The sequence below is a fragment of the Leucopleurus acutus genome (genome assembly GCF_964270905.1).
Source record: "Leucopleurus acutus genome assembly, chromosome: 17".
In the NCBI taxonomy this organism is placed as follows: Eukaryota; Metazoa; Chordata; class Mammalia; order Artiodactyla; family Delphinidae; genus Leucopleurus; species Leucopleurus acutus.
Window position 1 is genome coordinate 11,438,758 of NC_139159.1, and position 23,245 is coordinate 11,462,002.

At 40.7% G+C, this 23,245-nt stretch overlaps 1 protein-coding gene across 3 annotated transcripts in view; it reads left to right on the top strand.

Annotated features, from left to right (window-relative positions):
• Positions 1 to 306: 306 nt before the first annotated feature.
• Positions 307 to 23,245, top strand: part of MTFR1 (mitochondrial fission regulator 1) — a 79,083-nt gene continuing 56,144 nt past the window's right edge. The window contains exons 1-3 of one of the 3 annotated variants that reach the window (XM_082858648.1): positions 307 to 345; positions 632 to 666; positions 762 to 835. The gene's annotated coding sequence lies outside the window, so the exon portion shown is untranslated. The other 2 variants (XM_082858646.1, XM_082858647.1) reach the window with 2 other exon arrangements.

Below are 23,245 nucleotides of genomic sequence, written 5' to 3' on the forward strand. Positions count from 1 at the left end.
GGCTAATACCATTCCACAGACTGTAAAACATCCAATCCGCGAAGGCCTTCTTAAACTAAAGCGTTCATTGGTGAACAAGGGACATGCCCGAAGCGTTGAACAGGAGGGTCTAGGGAGAACCCGGGAAGAGTGAATTGGACCAAACGACTCTCCGTCCATTAAGCGCTAAGCAATGAAACGTGGTTCCCCCTGAGAAACCGCCGCGCTTTCCCGACTACAATTCCCAGCGTTCCTGCGGTAGAGGAACCTGTCCCCTCCGGCCTTCAGAAATTCAAATTGAACGTAACTTCTTCAGCAACTCTTTCAGTTCCAATAGGGCAGCTTTGTAATATTTCACTGGCTTCTGTGAGTCTTAATTCAGAATCTTTTCAAATTTTTTTCTTTTCACTGAGGACAGTAGCACTGTCTTCGTAGAAGCGCGAAGGTAGCAAAGTACAGTTTTTTGTTTCTTTTAAATAGAAACTTCTTTTTGGAACTTTTTTTTTTGTAAGGAAAAAGAGCCTTATGATCAGGGAATTTTCTCAAATTCGTGAAGTATTTTTAAAACATTGTCTTCTATTTAGTTTATCAAAGTAAGGGTTTAAATTCTTGTTCTATTCATGGCAGTCACTGAAGTTTTTGTTCTGTTTAGGTATAGGTTTTACATTCTTTAATATATCTCTAAATGTAAGTATAATTTAAATCCCACAGGCCAGTCTGATTATAATGCTTCCGTTGCACTCAATAACCTCACTGAAAAAATTCTGAATTCTCTTTCACAGTTTGATTCTGCCACGTACCTCCCATATTAAAGTCCGAAGGAATTTGAGAGGCCTCTAATGGAGAAAGAGTGTGAGTGAGTATAAATATCCCCGGCTGTACAGTAGTCTCTCCTAATGTTTCTCCAATACTTTGATTCGTCTGTAAGTGAATTTAAAAACCAAACAGTTACTTCAGCCCAAATTCCTTTGCCTTCACTTGTTCTTCGTTATCCTTCTCTTCCTCCTAATAAGCTCAAGCAAAAAGGGGCAACGTTGAGTAGAAAAGATCTCTTTCACACCGTTTGACCTATCGCAAAAACACATCTGGCTGGTTTCTACTTTCCAAAGTCACAAGAGAGAGTGGTAGTAAGTGAATACTGAATCTGAAATAAAAAGGAGAAGAGAGATGGTGCATAATGTCCAGTGATAGATGCACCAGCCTCATTTGTAAAAATCAGCCAGACCAATTAACTGCTGGAACTGAAAAAAAAAAAAAAGAAAGAAAGAAAGAAAGAAATAGGAAAAAAGGAATCGTAAATGTAGAAAACTGTAAAAAATATAAGAAGTACAAAGGGCAGAGTCAGGTTAAACATAGCCCATTTGACTGAGTAAACTTTGTTCAGTATTGTTATCAAAAACAATAACCCAGGGAAATAAACTTGCTATTTTTGCTGAGGTTAATTTGTATATTAGAAAAGGAAAAGTCGTTTGGGGTTTTCCCAACTAATTATTGATACAGGTTTTTGGCACCAGTCAGAATATATGTTCAATAGAGTTTTTGACTTTTAGAAGTTTACAATCTAAAGTTAAATATAGTCACACTTCCACATATATACAATATATTACTCAGCCATAAAAAAAGAATGAAATAATACCATTTGCAGCAACATGGGTGGACCTGGAGATTACCAAACTAAGTGAAGTAAGTCAGAGAAAGACAAGTATCATGATATTGCTTATATACAGAATCTAAAAAAAAAAAAAAGACAAATGAACTTTTTTACAAAACAGAAACAAGACTCACAGACTTAGAGAATGAACTTATGGTTACCAGGGGGGAAGGGGTAGATTGGGAGTTTGGGATTGACATATCACATTGCTATACTTCAAATAGATAACCAGGGACTTCCCTGGTGGTGCAGTGGTTAAGAATCCACCTGCCAATGCAGGGGACATGGGTTCGAGCCCTGGTCTGGGAAGATCCCACATGCTGCGGAGCAACTAAGTCCATGCACCACAACTACAGAGCCAGCACTCTAGAGCCCATGAGCCACAACTATTGAGCGCACGTGCCACAACTACTGAAGCCCACACACTTGGAGCCCGTGCTCCACAGCAAGAGAAGCTACTGCAATGAGAAGCCCATGCACCACAACAAAGACCCAACGCAGCCAAGATAAAATAAATTTATTTTTTTTAATTTTAAAAAATAGATAACCAACAAGGACCTACTGTAAAAAAAATAATAAAAATATAAAATAATAAAAAAGTAAAAAAATAAACATTTGTAGCTGGAAATAAATAAATAAATATAGTCAGACTTCTGACTACAGTATCAAAAAGACCAATTCTTCCTAGCAAACTGCCATTACAGAGAGTAGGTGACTGACATTAAAAAGCAGGGAGGGCTTCCCTGGTGGCGCAGTGGTTGAGAGTCCGCCTGCCGATGCTAGGGGACGCGGGTTCGTGCCCCAGTCTGGGAAGATCCCGCGTGCCGCGGAGTGGCTGGGCCCGTGAGCCATGGCCGCTGAGCCTGCGCGTTTGGAGCCTGTGCTCCGCAACGGGAGAGGCCACATCAGTGAGAGGCCCCCGTACCGCAAAAAAAAAAAAAAAAATCCTTTAGGAAAATTTTGGAGACTACAGCAAAGAAGTAGGGAAGACCTTAAACGAAAGTGGGAACCAAGAAATTTTTATAAAAAGGAAGAAATGGTCATATTTGACTTGTTTTAAAAAAACATTTTTTTTGGTATGGAAAAAGGATACATAAGCAATGTCAATGATAATAGATTTGGGGGTAAATTTGCAACTCAGTGGGCAGATAGTAACATTCAAAAATTGATTACAAATTGGAAGTTCCCTAGCTGTCCAGTGGTTAGGACTTGGTGCTTTCACTGCCGTGGCCCAGGTTCAATCCCTGGTCGGGGAACTAAGATCCCACAAGACACTAGGCCAAAAAAAAAAAAATTGATTACAAGTTGTCAAGAAGGGCGTAAATAACCCTATGGAAATTGGGTTAAGAATATAAATTGGTATTTAATCAAGAGAAAATCCATATGGCCAATAAACAAGAAAAGACATTTAAATTCACTCGTAATAAGGGAATGCAAATTAATATAACAATGGGAATAATCACTTGACGCTGATCAGACTAACAAAAATCAAAATGACACAAATTTGCTGGTGGGGATACTGGGTAGGAAGAGGACTCTCAGGTAATGCTGTGAAAATGTAAATTATTACAGCGTTTTAGAACGCAATCTAGAAAAATCTATTATTAAAAATAATTCATATTTGATACAGCAATTCATTTCTCAAGATCTAAACCACAGAAACAAAAAGCACTGGTATATAAAGACAGTAAGAACAACAACAACAAAAAACGCTGAAACAATGCCAACAACATCCAACATCAAATGAATGCATATCAATAGTGGGATGTTTTAGTAAATGATGGTATAGCTAAAAAACGTGGACCATTATGAAAACTATATTAGAAAGTCGTTAAGAAAAGGAAATTAGAGCTCTAGGAAGAGACACAATGTTTAGTGATAAAAGTAAGATGCTTAAAATTATATGTCGGATGATCTGATTTTTGAAAACAATAACAAATATCCTACACATGTTTATATATCTTTACATGTTATTGTGTGAGCATGGAAAATATAGAGAGAGATATAATCTAGGTTTTCATCATATATTACATGAATAAACAGCGTAGGATCTGGGGGACTAGGAGCCCACCACACCAAGAAAAGCCAAAAATAAATAAAGGAACTTTGGGAATTCCCTGGAGGTTCAGTGGTTAGGACTCTGCGCTTTCACTGCAGGGGGCCCGAGTTAGTTCCCTGGTCCTAGGAAAATAGGTTCCCACAAGCCACGCGACACGGCCAAAAAATTAAAAAATAATAAGGTAACTTTACTAGGGGGTTGTAAATGTAGTTTTATATATAATGCATAAATTTGCATTAAGTAAAATCATATATGTAATAAAGTGTATCTATGTGTTAGGTTAAAAGGCAAAAGGGTATTTAGCAGTTCCAAGGAGCTATTGTACTTTTGTAAGTATGAGAGTGACAAACTGGGGGTCACCAAACAGTCTGAGGAAGATACATAGGAGGCGGGAGGCTGGTGGGGCAACCAGTGAGCCCTACTTAGCGCCTCAGTGTCTGTAGGACCTAATTCAAAAAAGCTACATGGTGCCGTATGGTTCAGACAAATCTGAGTTTGACTACTTGCTGGCTGTATGACTTTGTACTAGTAGTCACTTTGCTGCTGAGGACCTCACTCTCTTCTAAAAAACAGAGATCATGGCACCTGCCTGCCAAGATTGCTGTGGAAATTAGTTAAAATAGTGTAAGTGAGAGCACCCAGACCAGTATCTAGAAGATGTTCCATAAATGTACATTTAGTCCCATGTCTCTCTGTAAAAAATCTGCTATCTAGAAAAGATCTGATAAAAGCTAATTTATAATGATAAAATTCAAGAGTGCTTGAATACTGGGGGGGGAAAAAAAGAAATGTCACTGGTTACCTTTAGAGAATTTGAAGGAACCAACTCATTTTTCTGAAAACTGCTAAATAAAGAGAGAATCAAACCAAGCATTAAATTTGCCTTTCTTAAGTGTACTACACTTCAGTGTAACAAAATTGTTGACATGAGATTATTCTGAAAACTGGTAGCTATTAAGAAATAAGCATCAACCTGCTTTCCTTTACAAACATGCCTCAAGGTAACCAATTAGCTAACAAATGAAAAGAGATGATAACACATCCCTTTGTGTTACTGTTTTGCAAACCATAATCAGATCACGGATCTAGGCAGTGATCATCAATAGCTGTTAATGTTACAAAAAGAAGCACGTGAACATTATATAGCTTCTGATGTAAGAATACACCACCACATATGAAGTATTCTTGCCAAAAAATTGACCCTAAATCAGATCAAGCCTTTATATCTAATCAGCAGTTTACAGAAAATAAAAGAACACAAAGGAATTGTTAAATGTCGCCATAGGAATGCAATCAGCAGAGTCGTGAATGTGGGAAATTTCTATGGGACAAAATTCTCAGTTTCTTCACTAAAACAAAACAAGAAATAGTGAGGTGTGGGGGGGGGCGTGCTATGTAGATTAAAACAGATTTCAGAGACTATCCACAAAATGTAATGCGTGGCTTTGTTTAACATTCCAATTCAAAGAAACCAACAATAAAAAAAATAAAAAATAAATGAGACAACCAGGTAAATGTACACACTGAATTGATGACATTAAGAAATAATTATTAATGTTTCAAGCCTGATAATAGTATAGATATGTTTTTCAAAAGACTCCTTCCTGGCTCTTTCGCTTCCAGGGGCCCAGGTTCAACCTCTGGTCAGGGAACTAAGATTCCGCAAGCCACATGGCGTGGCCAAAAAAATAAATAAAAAACAAACAAAAATAAAATAAAAAGACTCCTTATCTTTTAGGGATACACACAGAAATATTTATGTTTGAAATGACATGCCTGAGATTAGCTTCAAGAGAATCAAAGAGTTTGCTTGTATGAGGCCTTGTGGTTTATTCCCTGGCATCACCTCTAAACAAGAAACAACAAAAAGAGTCAAAGAGGCCAAGAAAGAGCATAGGTGAAACCAGTAGGAATAGGTGGCTGGTTGTTGAAGCTGTGTGATGGATATATGAGGATTCATTGTACTGTGCTTTTTACTTTTGTGTACGTTTAACATTTTCCAGAATTACAATTTTTTTAAAATAAATTTATTTATTTATCTTTGGCTGCGTTGGGTCTTCGTTTCTGTGCGTGGGCTTTCTCTAGTTGCAGTGGGCAGGGGCTACTCTTTGTTGCGGTGCACGGGCTTCTCATTGCAGTGGCTTCTCTTGTTGTGGAGCACAGGCTCTAGGTACACGGGCTTCAGTAGTTGTGGCATATGGGCTTCAGTAGTTGTGGCTTGTGGGCTCTAGAGCACAGGCTCTGTAGTTGTGGCACACAGGCTTAGTTGCTCTGCAGCATGTGGGATCTTCCCGGACCAGGGCTCGAACCCGTGTCCCCTGCATTGGCAGGTGGATTCTTAACCACTGCCTCACCAGGGAAGTCCTTGCAGGCGGATTCTTAACCACTGCGCCACCAGAGAAGTCCCCAGAATCACAGTTTTAAAAACAAAACCATTTAAAAACATAAATAAGAGCTCTGTGGGTCAGTGTCTATCCCAAAATCTGGTTTACAGAAGGAAATATCACAATCTCTGGAACGCAGTGACCTTTTGACCTATTTGGATATACATCTTTAAGGATTTACTGTACATCAGATCGCTTTGTACACTGATCTGAGAAAAATAGTTTCAAGGCTTAGAACTGCCAAATTTATCCAACAGTACATGATTAAATCACAATAGCTTAACAAATTCTTCATTGAACACCGGGGTAAAACACATTCATTTATACTGAGATTTACATGACTGAAGCAGATTTAAACATTATTCTCTCTTAACAATACCTGCCTTGAAGCCAATAGCCCTGAACTATTAGGCATTAACCGGCATCTTCTGACTGTCCCCTAATGTGAGATCATGTTGGCCCACCAGTTAGCTCTGACCAGTAGTCCTGCAGCTTCATCTCTCCTAGACACATCCAGCCTCCCTTTGTCTTAAAGTGTCCCTCACATGGGTACTTCACTGTCCTACCCAGTGGTCTTTTACCAGCTAGGTTTTCCTAGATTCTAACTCAGGACCTCTTGAGGCCCATTTCAGTGTGATATATTTTTTATAGACAGGCAATCAGAGCTGTCAAAAATCAGAACTAGAGAAAGGGTCTCGATTTCCAAGGAAAGTATTGTGTAAGGCTTGCAGCTTATTCAACCTGTCTCACCAAATAGGGCTGTCCTTAAACCTAATATGAGAAACAGACTGATGGACATATTTGGACATTTGTCTGTCCCTTACTTTACTAATATCAGGGTCACAATCATATGAACTGACTGTTTGTCCTTCGTGGTTATTATTAATTGGGCCCTTGTGATAAGGCATGCATTGCCCTTAGTATTTTATAAATGTTACACAATCAGTCTTCAGGGCTACCCTTTGAGGGTGACTATTTTCCCCACTGTCAGGAGATTGAGGTCAGGAAATTGAGACCTGCAGAGACTTACAGTTGGTAAGTGCAGAGGCGTATTTGAATATAGGTCTGTTGGACTTAGAAGCCCACAGTCTTTCTACAATAGAATTCTGCCTCACTATCAACCAAAATGAACAAGTGGGAATCTAACCTCTTGTTAAATCTCTGCGAGGAAACTGGCCCACAGCTGGCCTTGGTCACCTTTCTATTGCCTAATATACACTTGATAATGATAAATCTCTTTGCCTAAATAACAGCATTATAATCGTTTAATTTCCTGTTAGGAATCTGGAGGCATATAAAGGTCAAGAGACTTTTTCAAGCCTGTATGTTGAATAAGAGAGAACTCTGCTGTTTTTTTCTCCCCTATATAATAAATACTTCAACTAGCAGATGAAATTTCAGTTATTCTGGATTCTGCCAAGAAAGCTAAGCCATTAATTTGGGTAAAGAATTCCAGGATCAGATACACTAAAAAGAAAAGTCTATTGTCTTCTAAAATCCCCAAATGGATTGCCCTGTAACCTTCTACATTTTAAGAATTAGCTATACAGAACAACTACCTAAGTTTCTGGGAAGGAGCCTGGGTGTATGTATTTATTTTTTATTTTGTAATTTATTTAATTTTATTATACAACTTAACACATATTAAATATGCAAAAGTTATTGAAATACAGAAAAGAATACAGAAAAGTAAAACCATAATTCTACCACCCAGAGAGGAACACTATTGACATTTTGTTATATATATCCTTCCAAAGAGTTTTCTATGCATATTACAATATATTCATATTTGCTTTTTAAATCAATATGGAATCATATTTTATACATTTTTAATTAATCATGGCTCTCTATGGGTATAGGTATTTTTAAACAAATTCCAAAGTGAAATTTAAGAACCACTGATCTTATGGAGTCAGAAACTGTATTAGTTATCTATTGCTTCCTAACAAATTACTCCAAAACATAGCAACTTAACACAATAATCATTTATTATCTCATAGTTTCTGTGCATGAAGAATCCATGTGTGGCTTAGCTGGATGTTTCTGGCTCAGGATCTCTCTCAAAGCTGCAATCAAGGTGTCAGTGGGGCTGCAATCATTTCCAGGCTCAAGTGGGAGAGAATCTTTTTCCAAGTTCACTCATACGGCTGTTAGCAGGATTCAGTTTCTTATAGGCTGATGTACAGATGGTCAGAGGCCTCCCTCAGTTTTTTGCCATGTGGACCTCTCCATAGGACAGTTCACATCATGGTGGATGGCTTCTCAGAGTGAATGAAGGAGAGACCGAGAGAGAGCAAGCAAGATGGAAGCTACAATCTTTTTGTAACCTAATCTTGGAAGTGATGTCCCATCTTTCTTGCTGTAGTCTGTTCATTAGAAGGGAGTCACTAGGTCCAATCCACCCTAGAGGAGAGGAAATTACACAAGAGCATGAATACCAGGCAGAGATCTTTGGGGGCCATATTAGAGGCTGCCTATCACAGGGATATAAACAAAGAATTAAAAAACAAGGCAGCAATATATGTGCACCAGGAGAGGTTAGATTCAATGATATCCCAGGAGCAACTAGTACACCCAATATCTAGATTTTGATTTCTAAATACCATTCCAGGACTCCTTGAAGAAATGGAGAAATGGCTGACTCTAATGCTGGGGCAAGAAAAGTACAAGATCAGCCTGGAGCCTCTTGTAGTTCAAGAAAAAAGATGATGATCAAAAAGCAAAAAGGGGCTTCCCTGGTGGCGTGGTTGGGAGTCTGCCTGCCGAGGAAGGGGGACGCGGGTTCATGCCCCGGTCCAGGAGGATCCCACATGCCGCGGAGCCGCTGGGCCCGTGAGCCGTGGCCGCTGGGCCTGCGCGTCCGGAGCCTGTGCTCCGCGACGGGGGAGGCCACGGCAGTGGGAGGCCCGCGTACCGCAAAAAAAAAAAAAAAAGCAAAAAAGGAGGGACTTCCCTGGCGGTCCAGTGGTTAAGACTCCGTGCTCCCAATGCAGGAGCAGTTTGATTCCTGGTTGGGGAACTAAGATCCCACATGACGCACAGCACAGCAATAAATAAATAAAATTTAAAAAAGCAAAAACGGCACATGAGCCAACCTAAGAGAGCTTCCAATGGTCAAGCTAGAACAATTTGAGCAACAAAATAAAAATCATATATAGAATATAAAATGAAGTATAAAATAAATGTACATGCATATTTATAAACAAATTATTGAGTACTAATAAATAAATGGGGGGTGGGGAGAGAGATGAATCTTCTTTACAGAAGAATTCCAAATAATTTGTATAGATATTCTACTCCAGGGGGTGAAGCTTAATCTCTTACTCTCCTTCAGTGTGGGCTGGATTTAGTGACTTGCTTCCAGAGAATAGGGAAAGAGGGGAAAAATGCCACTTTACAGTGGAGAAGCTAGCAAACACTACCATGGTCCAGGTGATTGGAGTTAACATCAGCAGTAATTAAGTCATCATGTACCCCTGATATGATGTGCTGAGAAGGGCATTCCACCCATATGGTATTTTTCCCAAAATTTATAATCCCAGTCTAATGAGAAAAAACATCTGACAAATTCAAATTGAGGAACACTATACAAAATACCTGACCAGACTCCTCAAGACTGTCGTGGTCACATCAATGTTATGAAAAACAAGGAAAGACTGAGAAACTCTGACAGACCAGAGCAGTAGTCTAAAAAGACATGATGACTAAATGTAGTGTGGCACCTTGGATTGAATTCTGGAACAGAAAAAGGATTAGTAAAAACTGAGTGAAGTCTGGAATTTGTACCAGTGTTGGCTCCTTAGTTTTATAAATGTATTATGATAATGTAAGACGTTAGCATTAGGGGAAACTGGGTGAGGAGTACACAGGAACTTTTTGTACTCTTTGCAAACTTTTCTGTAAATCTAAAGTTATTCCAAAATAAAGTTTATTAAAAACAAAAAGTAAAGCATCCTACTTATAATTTTTTTTTTTTTTTTTTTTTTTTTTTTGCGGTACGCAGGCCTCTCACTGTTGTGGCCTCTCCCGTTGCGGAACACAGGCTCCAGACGCGCAGGCTCCGGACGCGCAGGCTCCGGACGCGCAGGCTCAGCGGCCATGGCTCACGGGCCCAGCCGCTCCGCAGCATGTGGGATCTTCCCGGACCGGGGCACGAACCCGTGTCCCCTGCATCAGCAGGTGGACTCTCAACCAATGCGCCACCAGGGAAGCCCCCTACTTATAATTTTAAAAGTGTGATGACTGGAAGATTTCCCCCTAGGTTAGCTTCTGGCTGAGCACATTTCAAACTCTCTTTCTCTTCCACCAGCTAAATACTTCTAGTGCTAGGTGCCACGGGACACATCCATTTGTGAGATGGAATAAAGCACGGCTAGGAGTGTTCCTGGAAGCCATTCCAACACCGGGAGAGTCAGCAATAACTTAGGGAAGTGGCTCAAATTCATCTCAACTCTTTTTCCCTCACCCAGATTCCCCAAATGCCCACGGCCACTCCAGGGTACCTAGGATGAAGGGAAATGTGAAGGAAAGGAAATTGGAACGGAAAAAAGCCTTAACCAATCCCTGTTGAGGAGAGCTTTAAGACATCTTCCTTTTAAAAAGAGTCGAAAGCTACATGTGATAAGGTGAACTCGGTGCTAGGGGCCCACCTTGGGTCTTGGAAAGACCTGTTGCAAGTCCTGGGGCCCGGGCAGAAGCTTCATTAGCTTAGCAGAGCTTCACCCTGGGAAGATCTCAGGAGAAACAGGTGAACTTTGTCAGAAATGCCGCCATGCTTTGCCCCGCCCCTTTAGCTCAGGAGATGCTGCTCTTTCATCCCAGCCCAAGCATTAACTCCTTCCGGATGTGCTGAGAACCCGGGGCAGGCGTAGGCAGGTCTCCCAGGCCCCTCCATGTCTCCATTATAACATTTGGTTATATAAATTAAGTTTGTTGTTAGCCTGTAGGCTCACTGAGGGCGTGGTTCAAAGCTTTTTAAAATCTTTGTACTGTCATAGTGGGCCCCAACAAGCCCTTGTTGAGTAAATGAATTAATGCTCTTGCTGAAGGAGGGAAGCCCTCGCCAGGGAGAGACTGGGGGTCCCAGGATAAGAACATAGGCGCTCCGCTGTCTGCAGACTGACCTCTGGGATCAATTACAATGGGAGGGTAAGAGATGCAGCTAATCAAGCCAATCAGCAACAGCCTCTTGAAAGGCCATACAGAAATAGGTTTCTCATTCTACCTGTGAATCTTTTATCAGTACTACACACGTTACCATGCTTAATATATTGTTAGCTATAAATGTAATAATCATATTTCATGACAGAATGATTTGCAATCCGGAGTGTCCTAGGATATTCAGCTATTAAAAACCATGTGTCCCAGCTATTAAACAGATGCTGGAACTGAAGACTCAGTAAAGTAAAATCGTCATCCATCAGGCACTTTGTACAACCCCACACCCTCACTCTCTCTAAAGACAAACACACCGGGGATACAAAGTCTGTAAAAGGCAGCAGAAGATAAGCCAGGTGAGCACAAGTCCCTACAGCGCGGGATGAAAAAGCTCCACACTGGTTAGCTTAACAAGGGCTTAAGATTCACAGCTTCTTTCAAGGTAATGCACACTTGGAGCTACATTCATCATGTGATTCTCCCTGCACGCCTAGAGCTTCAGGCTTACAAGGCACTTCCCAGGGCAGGGAAGTGAAAACGAAAAGCAAGGTGCACGAGCAAGCGCACGCTCCCAGCCGAGCCCCGCGCGTGCGCACACTGCGAAGGGCCGCTCCAGGCGCTTCCGGCGGTCGTCTCGCTTTCCGCTCCCGCTCTCAGTGCCCGCCTCAGGGCCGGAGGAAACCGCTGATTGGTCAGCCTGGCCCGGGCTCGGGGCGGAGATCGGGTGATTGGCAGCAACGCCCCGGGTCAGCCAAGCTGGAAGCCGGAGTTGTTGCAAGGGGTGCGTCGCTGCCGCGCGGCTGAGGTAAAGTGGGGCTGGCGACTCTGGAAAGCGGTCGGCGTGGGGTCGAGGAGGCGCCCCCGGGCCAGACGGCGGTGGGAAACCCTGGTGACAGGGTAGGCGCTGAAGGAGCCGGGCTCGGGATTGCGGGGAGGCCGGCGGGCTCCGCGGACCGGTTGGGTGTCTGCGCCGCTGCTGTGGGGAGGCGGAGAGGATCTGGGGCAGCCAGGGTGGCTGAGGACCCGGGTGGGGCTGGAGCTTAGGCGGAGCAGAGGGAATTTGGCCGACTTGCCCCGAAGGCTGGCACTCACCCACCCCGCCGCTGCGCCCCCCCGTCCCCGGGCTTCGGTCGGTCGTCCGGAGCCCGCAGTTGGTCCGCCGGCCGTCTGGAAGGCCCTTGGCTGCGGTTCCCGTGGGTGTTGCTCTTTCCCGGGACCGGCGGCCGGACTTGGCGGGTGCACCTCCCGGCCAGGCCTCGGGGATTCGGAGGGAGGAGCACGCCTACCGGGCGGCCGGGGAGATTCAACCAGCTTCCGCTGACCGGCGTTACCGCTGACTTTCCGCCGCTCAGGACTTTCCCAATGTCTTCCTGACCAGGACCAGGATTTGCATTAAGCCCCAAGGGGAAAAACAAAAATCGACCTTTGGACATTTAAAAACACATTTTTTTATGGAAATCTGCAAACTCTACAGAGGTCGAGAGAATAGTGTAAAGAACTCGATGTACCCATCACTCAATTTAACCAATTCAACAAGTATCATTAAATGGCCAGGCTTGCTCCCTCTCCCCGGGTTATTTTGAAGTGTATCCCAGACATACCTTTTCATCTCTTTTACATATTTCTCATGATCAGTAATCATACTTTCCCAGTCATTTGCTTTCTAGAGAGGTTGAGTAAAGTGAGGCACACTTGAAGGCGTAGACAGCGTTAATTTAGTTTGCGCTGCAAGAATGTGGGCAGTTCTCTGACGGTGCAGTTTCATTACCTGGTGCTCAGCTTTTCAGAATCACTGAAAACAAAGGTTTTCAAATAATCTAGTTTTGTCTGTAGCTTTACTGCTTTTGAGTAGCATTATGTATTGATTATTTATTAAAATCTTTTTTGTATTGATAATTTATATTTACCGAGGTTTTGATATATATGAAGCACTGTGAAATTGTTTCCACCTATTCATTTAACTTTTACAACAGCTGTGTGAAGTAGGTATTATCCCATTTTACAGGTGAGGGGAAAAGAGGCTTAGAGAGGTTAAGCAATTTGCCTGCGATCACACTGATGTAAGGGGCAGGGGACTGAAATTTAGGATGCTGACCCTGGTCACTGCAAAGTTCTTGCTCTTTTAACCATAATTGAATGTCCTAAGAATTGTGGAGTAAATTAACTGCTGTGGGAAATTCTGTTGAGCTACAAATCCATAATGGGGGAGAAAAAAAAACCCTGGGTATTTATGCGTACAGTAGTAAGCTAGGTATTTTTGTTTCTTTGAAACAATAAAAGGTTAATACAATTGAATTTAAAGTTATGAGCAAAATATATAAGTGTAGTTCAGTAAATAGAATTTAAAACATTTATTTTATAGAGTATGTCCAGTTAAAGAGGAAGGGAAAAGGGAAAAAAAATATGTATCAATGAATAATTGCTACCTCTTTCGGCACTTAGCATATACTGGCAATGTATACTGGATACTTTAATCTGTATCCCTCATCTTTTCTATCTTATATTACTTCTTAGAGAGCATCTTCATCTTCATCCAAGTAGTTTTAGAGGAGTAAGGTCTAGAAAGAGACAGCCGGGCTTGTTCGGAGGACAGCAGAGAAGACCTGTTAAACTGGAGTTTAGGATTCCTACTGTAGGGGAGTAATTCAAAAGTCTAGAAGTAAGGTTAGACTCACACATGGAGGAACTTGAATGCCAAGTTGAAGGAGTTTGAATTTGAGCAAAGAAGTGACATGATCACAGTCTCATAAGAAGATAGTGAGCTGGCCCTGTCAAAAATGGCTTCACCTGAGATGTGAAGCAATTAGTGAATTAACCTGGTGGAAATAGAAGTTGGTAACTGGTGAATGTATGGATATAAGGAAAGGAGTGGAGAAAAAAAAAATACTCTGTAGGAGAGGAAGAGGGACTTCGCTGGCGGTCCAGTGGTTTAGACTCTGCACTCCCAATGCAGGGTACAGGGGTTCCATCCCTGGTCGGGAACTAAGTTCGTACATGCCCAGTGGTGCAGACAAATTTAAAAAAGAGGGGAAGAGACAGCATGGTACAGTGGTGCAGCAGGTTCTGAAGTGCTGATAAACTTCAGTTTCTACCCCTTTGTTTTCTTGGGCAGTCTTGGTGATGAGTGTTATTACTATATAGCTGCTTTTTGAAATGTTAACTACTCAGCTGTTCATCTGTTCTTTTATGTTTATTTACTGTTGATACAACTTACACAATTTAGATAAGCAACAAATAGTGATACTGTAATCTCACCATGTAATGATACAGAAGTGCATAAATATAAAGAAGAAAAGGTAGAGAATTCCCTCACCAGGCCTCAGACACAAGCAGTGTTAAGCTTTGGTATCTTTTCAAATCTTTTCTTTTGTGTACATGTGTACATAAAATATCTATTTCACCACTATTTCTATGCTTTGTTTTATTTTTTAAAAACAGAATCACATATGTGTTAGTCATTTAGATTTTTATCATGAAATCCTTTCATGTATAGCTTTTTGTTTTAATGGCCATAAACTTAGAATAAGTATGTTGAATTTAACTATTTCCTTATTGATGGACATTTAGTTTGCCTCTAGAGTTTCTCTTTTACAACTGATACTTCAGTAACTACCCTTACTAGCTTTTAAAAACTAAACATCTTTCTTGAAACTAACACAACATTGTAAATTAACTATACTTCAATTAAAAAAAATAAAAAGTATTGTTAAAATTTGAAAAAAGTGAACACCTTTACTTATGAAGGTATAATTTACTGAATTTTTCCATAAGGGAATTTTTTAATACACATAATATGTAGGGGACAGCAATTATTACACAACTTATCAAAATCACGTTTATAGTGAATTTTCATCAATTTGCTTGGCCCAAGGAAGCACTTTTAGTTAGTGAAAAATATTATTGACTTCCAAGTAGTGTGAGTATTTTTTTTCTACTGATGTCCAGGACCACTTAAGATATTTGAGCAGTCTTTTCGAAAGATTGTTTTAAAATTGATGCCAGGATGCTTAATTCATTTGCATGGGAATACTTAAAATAATACTTAAAGGAAATTCCTATCTCATTCACAGGAGGGTTATATGTCAGAGATCCTCACATGAAAATGGCACATCTTTAGTTCAAAAGGAAATATAAAGCTACCTCTAACTTCTTTTATAGCATACGGAGAGAAAGTTAACTTCTAAAAATGTTACAGAAAATGTCCTTTAGAAGTTTAGTTTCATATCTATAGCCCATTAACTTGAAAGAATTTTCATCAAGTTTTAATTAGGTTATGTTCTTAGGTTTCTTATCTAAACAGCTTTTTCTTTTGTTTTTGAGAGATGTAGTACAGGTCATGAGATTTATTCATTTGTGGACTGAAAAAAGTTAAACTTATTATATGTCAGACTCTGTGCTAGGTACTGGGAATCTAGCAGTGTACTTAATTTGTATGAATAGTATAGAATATTAATTCAGAATATTGCCAGTAAATTGTACCCATAGGTTGAGTACTATGTCATTGTTTTATAGTGTGGTAAGTGTTCTGACTTAAAGTCTCAGCCCAGACTGACTTGAAGTATAGCAGTGGTCACTAGACTTGAATTTCAAGTTTAATTTCCAGAAAGGGTAGGGCTTTGACAACTTTTTTTATTTTTGCGGTACGCGAGCGTCTCACCGTTGTGACCTCTCCCGCTGTGGAGCAGAGGCTCCGGACGCGCAGGCTCAGTGGCCATGGCTCACGGGCCCAGCCGCGGCAGACCGGGGCACGAACCCGTGTCCCCTGCATCGGCAGGCGGACTCTCAACCACTGCGCCACCAGGGAAACCCTGACAACTTTTTATTATAAGTGAGCATTAAAAAAAAAAAATCAAAAGTAACATTCATCTACTGTCCCCACATCCTAAAAGAAAAAGCATTTTAATACTAAAAACGTAAGAAGGACATATTCTCAAAATAAAGGACAGTAACTTTTTATTTTTAACATCTTTATTGGGGTATAATTGCTTTACAATGGTGTGTTAGTTTCTGCTTTATAACAAAGTGAATCAGTTATACATATACATATGTTCCCATATCTCTTCCCTCTTGCATCTCCCTCCCTCCCACCCTCCCTATCCCACCCCTCCAGGCGGTCACAAAGCACCGAGCTGATCTCCCTGTGCTATGTGGCTGCTTCCCAAGAGCTATCTACCTTATGTTTGGTAGTGTATATAAGTCCATGCCTCTCTCTCGCTTTGTCACAGCTCACCCTTCCCCCTCCCCATGTCCTCAAGTCCATTCTCTAGTAGGTCTGTGTCTTCATTCCTGTCTTACCCCTAGGTTCTTCATGACATTTTTTTCCCCTTAAATTCCATATATATGTGTTAGCATACGGTATTTGTCTTTCTCTTTCTGACTTACTTCACTCTGTATGACAGACTCTAGGTCTATCCACCTCATTACAAATAGCTCAATTTCGTTTCTTTTTATGGCTGAGTAATATTCCATTGTGTATATGTGCCACATCTTCTTTATCCATTCATCCGATGATGGGCACTTAGATTGTTTCCATCTCTGGGCTATTGTAAATAGAGCTGCAATGAACATTTTGGTACATGGCTCTTTTTGAATTATGGTTTTCTCAGGGTATATGCCCAGTAGTGGGATTGCTGGGTCAAGGACAGTAACTTTAAACTGAGTAAGTTTTTGTTTTTTACTTCATGGTCCTTATTTTTCTTTTGCATCGTTGTTTGCAGCCAGAATGTAGACTGTCGTTTGGGATGAACTAATATGGCTTACCTGATCTCTTAGTTTTCTGAGAACAGGAAACCTTATTCCAATAATTTAGCCAACCAAATAACTAAGAATGTTCTATTAATCTTTTTAGACTCCTCGGACCCCAGAATGAAATGGTCACACTCTTCTGTTACATTGTAAAGATAATTAAATGGCCATTTCCTTGAATAGTTCCAAAGGACCTTATAAAAATAAGCCCCATGTACTGTTGTAGCTTTTAAAGTTTTTGGAATTTTAAGTTTAATGACAACTTTGGTATCACTGCTAACAGGTTCATTGCGAAACTATTGCTAATAACTTTTTTTATTATAAGTATCTCAAAAACATACACTGCGTTAGTTGAAACAATATTATGTTGTTTTATCTTTGACTTGATTGCTCTATACTTTAATTGGTCTACCTGCACACACATAGTTTCATAGTATTTGTGGCGGGAAAAGAAAGTCTGTTTTCACAGTTTATCTGTTTCTCCTTTACTCTTGGTTTTCTCTTCTACTGCCTTGCCAGCTACCCCACCACACTACTTCTGCACGATATTTCTGTATGTCTGGTCTACGCTAGAGTAGGCTCGACTATAAGCCTATACCGTCATCATATAGTCCTAGAAGTTAAATTTTACAAACACACACACATATACATACATAAAGAACCTACAAAACAAAGTGCAGCCTGATTCTTAGCTATCTTTTTTTTTTTTGCGGTACGCAGGCCTCTCACTGTTGTGGCCTCTCCTGTTGCGGAGCACAGGCTCCAGACGCGTAGGCTCAGAGGCCATGGCTCACGGGCCCAGCCGCTCTGCGGCATGTGGGATCCTCCCGGACAGGGGCACGAACCCGTGTCCCCTGCATCGGCAGGCGGACTCTCAACCACTGCGCCACCAGGGATAGCTATCTTTTTTTAAAACCTGTTTTCTTGTGAAGTATAACACACACAAAGTGTAACACAGAAAGATGCACAGACATAAATATACAGCTCAATAAATGATCACAAAGCAAATATCCATGCAGAGACCACCCAGTTTAAGAAATGGAAAGTTGTCTGCCCTCCAGAGAGCCCCTTTATACTCCCTTCCAACTCTTAGCCACCCCATCCAAAGGTAACCACCATTGTAACTTCTTACACTATAGGTTTGTTTTGCCTTTTATGATTTTCTTCATGCCTTTAAGATCTATAGTGATGTCCCTTTTTTCATTCCTGATATTGGCAAAGTGCCTTTTCTCTCCTCAGTAAATCTCATTAGAGGTCAATTCTTTTTATTAGTCTTTTCAAAGAACCAACTCTTGGCCTGGTTATACTTCTCTGCCTTAATAGTTCTCTGATGCTTTCAAATAGATGATTTTAAAAATATTGTCCTCTAGTTTACTTGTCCTCAGTGGGAGGAGGGTTTGTCTGAAATTACCTAGTTCACCTATAAATAGAAGTAAAATTCCTCTTAAGATATCTGTTTGAAATTGAGACAGTATAGAAAAGGCACTGGCTTGGGGCTTAGATGCCTTTCATTTAATATTCACATATTAACTGAGCAACTATTGTATCCTATATGTTGTGCTACATGCTGGGGTCACTGTGATGAATAAGATAGAGTCTTTGCACTTACGGTGACTGAAGTGCCGTGGAGGAGGTAAGCAGTTTAGGTACATTGTTTTAATACACTATGTAAGAGAATACATACAGGAGGGCCCTAATCCTGGTTGATCAGGAAAACCCTCTTTATGACCAAATCATAAAGGACCTACTTTGGTATTGAGAATGGATAGAAAGGGATAGCAAAATCAGGGGAGGGGGTGGTGCAAATAGTGTAGTTAATAGATTTTTACAATAGTATAGACTTAGAAGAGCAGTAAGGGCAATGGAAATGGACTCTGATATATTTAGGAGGCGAAATAGAACTTGATTGTAGAAAATGAAAGAGAAAGAAGGAATAACTGACTAGGTGTGCCATTTTCTGAGGTAGGGAACATATAAGCAACAGATTTAGGAGGAAAATTGAGTTCAGTTTCAGATTTCTTTGGTTTAAAAGAAGATGGGAGAAACCAGAAGGTAGCATGTGATTGAATTTAACAGGGCAGAGGAAAGAGAATCCATGTAATACAGGATGGAGCTGATGTAATGAGACCTGTGGGTTGGGGGTGGGGGGGTATAATCCTGAGCACTTAGTTGGAAGGAGGGACAAGAGAGAATGGGGGACAGACTTAGAGGGACAGAATAGGTGTGGATGCAGAGATGCTGTGTGTATGGCATGTGGCGTGGCAGGATGTTGAGGGATTTTCTGTCAGAAGACTTCTCTATTATTTAAAGTAGTAAGCTTGGTCATCTGCTGAGAAATGATGGAGCAAGGGTTAGAGAGATTTGGGTAGCATGGAGAATGCTTGAAATAGCTGCTCTGGAGAATGGAAGAGTGGGAAGAGCAGAAAATAAGATTTTCCTGAACGCTAGGCAGCAGTGAAGGCCCAGTTGAGACCAGAGGTAGTACATTTGTAGCAACATCAAAATGTGAGATATAGTCTTTTTTCTACAGCCCAGTTGTAGGAAGTGTAGGCTTGTGGACTCATCAGGTTCTGGCTTGTAGAATAAACAAAACAGTAGAAAAAGGAGTTGAAAATTCTAACAAAGCAGTAGTTCAAGTGATTTGGGGCTTCATGAGGTAGATGAAAGTGAAAGTGGGAAGGGATTGGTTAGGTTGACAGAAAGTGCAGGGGAGGAGACTGAAGGTCTCAGTATGGTCCAAGGAGTGTCTGAGTGAAAGCTGCAAGGTGACATATTTGGTTTTTGTAACTTCGATATTTTTTTTCTTTTTTTTTGGCTGCGCCAGGTCTTAGTTGTGGCATGTGGGCTTCTTAGTTGTGGCGGCATGTGGACTCTCAGTTGCAGCATGCATACGGGATCTAGTTCCCTTACCTGGGATCAGACCCGGGGTCGAACCTGGGCCCCCTGCATTGGGAGCGTGGAGTCTTACCCAGTTGACCACCAGGGAAGTCCCTAGATTTTTTTTTTAAATGCAAATTAAAACATGTATTTTTGTAGCGTTGTCTAAACAGTACAAATTATACAAAGAAAAATTTACTTCTACCCACTCTGGCCAGTTTTAATAGTTTGATGTATATCTTTTCATAAATGAAAAGGTTGAAGATTTTTTTGTTTGTTTTACAGAAATGAAATCATACTTAGTATATTTCTCTTCCTGTAACATATATAAACCATCAAGTCATTACATAGACTGTAACTCACTTTTAATAGAAGCATAAAGTTTGTAATATGCATATACAGTAATTTATTTAACAGGTGTTTTATTGGTGAACATTTAAAGTTGATCCTAGTTTTGTGAGTAGAAAAAGCACTGCAGAAAATACCTTTATATATATTCTTTATGTATAATGCTTTTATTTCTGCAAAAGAAATTCCTGAAAGTTGCATAACTTGGTCAAAGGCTCTGTGTGTTTTTAAAACTTGTATTTGAAGCATAACTTACATTAAGAAAAGTATCTTGGTAAGCTTTCACAGAGCAAACACGTGCAAGTATCTGCGTATGTCAAGAAATAGAACACTGCCAGCACCCTCAGAAATCCCTCTCGGGCCTCCTGCCAGTCACGACCTCTGCCTCCAACAATTCAAAACAAAACAAAAAAGACTAAGTTTAAATTAAAAAAAAAATTCATAATCTCTGATGAGATTGCTTTCACATTACCTGTTTTAGATCTTTATGTAAGTAGACTCAAACAGTGCTCTGTTGGATGCATCATCTCTGTGAATATTATAATCACCTAGCACCAGCAAGAATATTTGTTTATTGGTGTACTAGTGCCAATGAGGCCAAAGTGCAGAATTCCATTTAGGAAAGGACTTGGAGTAGAGAAGAAGACTCGGTTGAAGTCATAGCTGAGCGATAGGGAATGATTGAAGTGTCCTTAAGTCAACCCTCATGAGGGACAGAGGGTGGTAAAGCAGTGCTTCCTAAGGAGAGCTTTTTTTTTTTTTTTTAAGTGAAGGTATAATTTACATACAGCAAAATTCACTCCTTTTGGCAGACATTTCTTTGAACACAGAGTCATGTAACCACCACCACAATCGAGATATAAACTACTTCCATTTTTCCAAAACCTCCCTTGTGCTTTGCTGTAGTTAATAACCCTGGTGACCACTGCTCTGTTTTGTTGTCACTTTAGTTTTGCCTTTGAGGGAGGGTTTTTCAAAGAGCTTAGAGCAGTAATTGATTGGAAAGAGCCTTGATATAAAGTAGGAGAGAATAAGCAAGCACAGGACCCTTTGAGAAGGCTTGGAAGCAGCATTCTAAAGGGGCAGCCAAATTTCAGTTCAGCGAGGGAGGGGATGCTTACCTTCAAACAGGGTTCCAGAGAGCACAGTGGAGAAGTTTGGAGGAAAGGGTAACTGTAGGCGGCCACCGACTATGTGACCTCTCCTCTGTGTTTACTGTTTATCAGTAACAAGAACCATTACCCTTATTGAAATTTCCTTTTTTTTTTTTTTTTTTTTTGGTGACAACACCTCTCTCATTTTTCTATTACCTCTGATCATTTTTTTCCCAGTGACTCTTGTTTTCTCTGCTTGATGCGCAAGTATTTCTTGAGGCTTCTATTCGGGCTTCATTTCTTACTCTGAGTATGAGTTAGCCCATTCACTCTTAGGTTGCATCTCCTTTTTCTAAGCCAGTGCTTCCTAATCTTTATCTCTGGCACAGACTCTTTCCTGGCAAGAATTTTTTTTTTTTTCTGGCAAGAATAATTTTTAAAAATAGTTAAAAAACACACAAAACTATCTGCTTAAAAAACGAGGGAAAGGGACTTCCCTGGCGGTCCACTGGTTAAGACTTCGCCTTCCAATGCAGGGGATGCGGTTTCCATCCCTGCTCGGGGAGCTAATATCCCACATGCCTCAAGGCCAAAACACCAAAACATAGAACAGAAGCGGTATTGTAACAAATTCATTAAAGACTTTAAAACTGGTCCACATCAAAGGAAATCTTAAAAAAAAAAAAAAAAAAAGCGAGCGAAAGACACTTCTTAATGGAAGGTATCAAGATGCCCCCAAAACCTGTGGAAAAGCTACTAAAATTGCTAAAATTAGAAAGACTGACAATACCAAGTATTGACCGTTGACAATACCAAGGATTATAGAACAACTAGAGCTCTTGTATATACCTGCTTGCGGGAGTGTAATTGGTACAACCACTTCAGAAAAATGTTGGTTTCTACAGATTTTTCAAAGATTTAGCTATATCTCTATCTCTGTATAATCTGATGATCTAGCAGTTTTACTTCTGGGTATAGACTCAAGAGAAATTAGTTCTTTTTTTGTTTTTGACTGTGCCGCACAGCATGTGGGATCTTAGTTCCCAGACCAGGGATGGAACCCATGCCCCCTGCAGTGGAAGCGTGGAGTCTTAACCACTGGACCGCCGGGGAAGTCCCAAGAGAAATTAGTTCTTCTTTTTAAAATTAATTAATTAATTAATTTTTGGCTGTGTTGGGTCTGCGTTGCTGTGTGTGGACTTTCTCTAGTTGTGGCGAGCGGGGGCTACTCTTCGTTGTGTTGCGTGGGCTTCTCATTGTGGTGGCTTCTCTTGTTGCGGAGCACAGGCTCTAGGAGTGCGGGCTTCAGTAGTTGTGGCTCGTGGGCTCAGTAGTTGTGGTGCACGGGCTTAGTTGCTCCACTTGTGGGATCTTCCCGGTCCAGGGCTCGAACCTGTGTCCCCTGCATTGGCAGGTGGATTCTTAACCAGTGCACCACCAGGGAAGTCAGAGAAATTAGTTATTATGTGTACCTTGCTATGTTATGTGCACGAATTGTTTCAGCAACTTTATTTATAGTAGCTAAAAAATGGAAACCACCCAAATGTTCATGAACAGTAAGTTGGGTGATACAACACTGTAAATCAACTGTACTCCAATAAAGTAAAACAAACAAAAAAGCCCCCAGTAAACTGGGCAAGTAAATTGTGGTATAGTACCACAACAAAATACTGAACATCAGTGAAAAACAACTGTGATTCACAAATTATGTGGATAAATGTCACAGACAATGTTGAGTGACAGAAGCCAGACACAGGAGAGTACATGCAGCCTGCGAAAGTGATAGGCTGTAAAAGTTAGAGTAGTAGTTAGATAGGTGAGGCATGGATATCGACTGGGTAGAGGCCCAAGGGAGCTCTTGGGGTTCTTCACATGTTTCACATCTTGATCTGGATGGAGGTTCCACAGGTTTATACATATATAAAAATTCATTAAGCTGGACATACTTAAA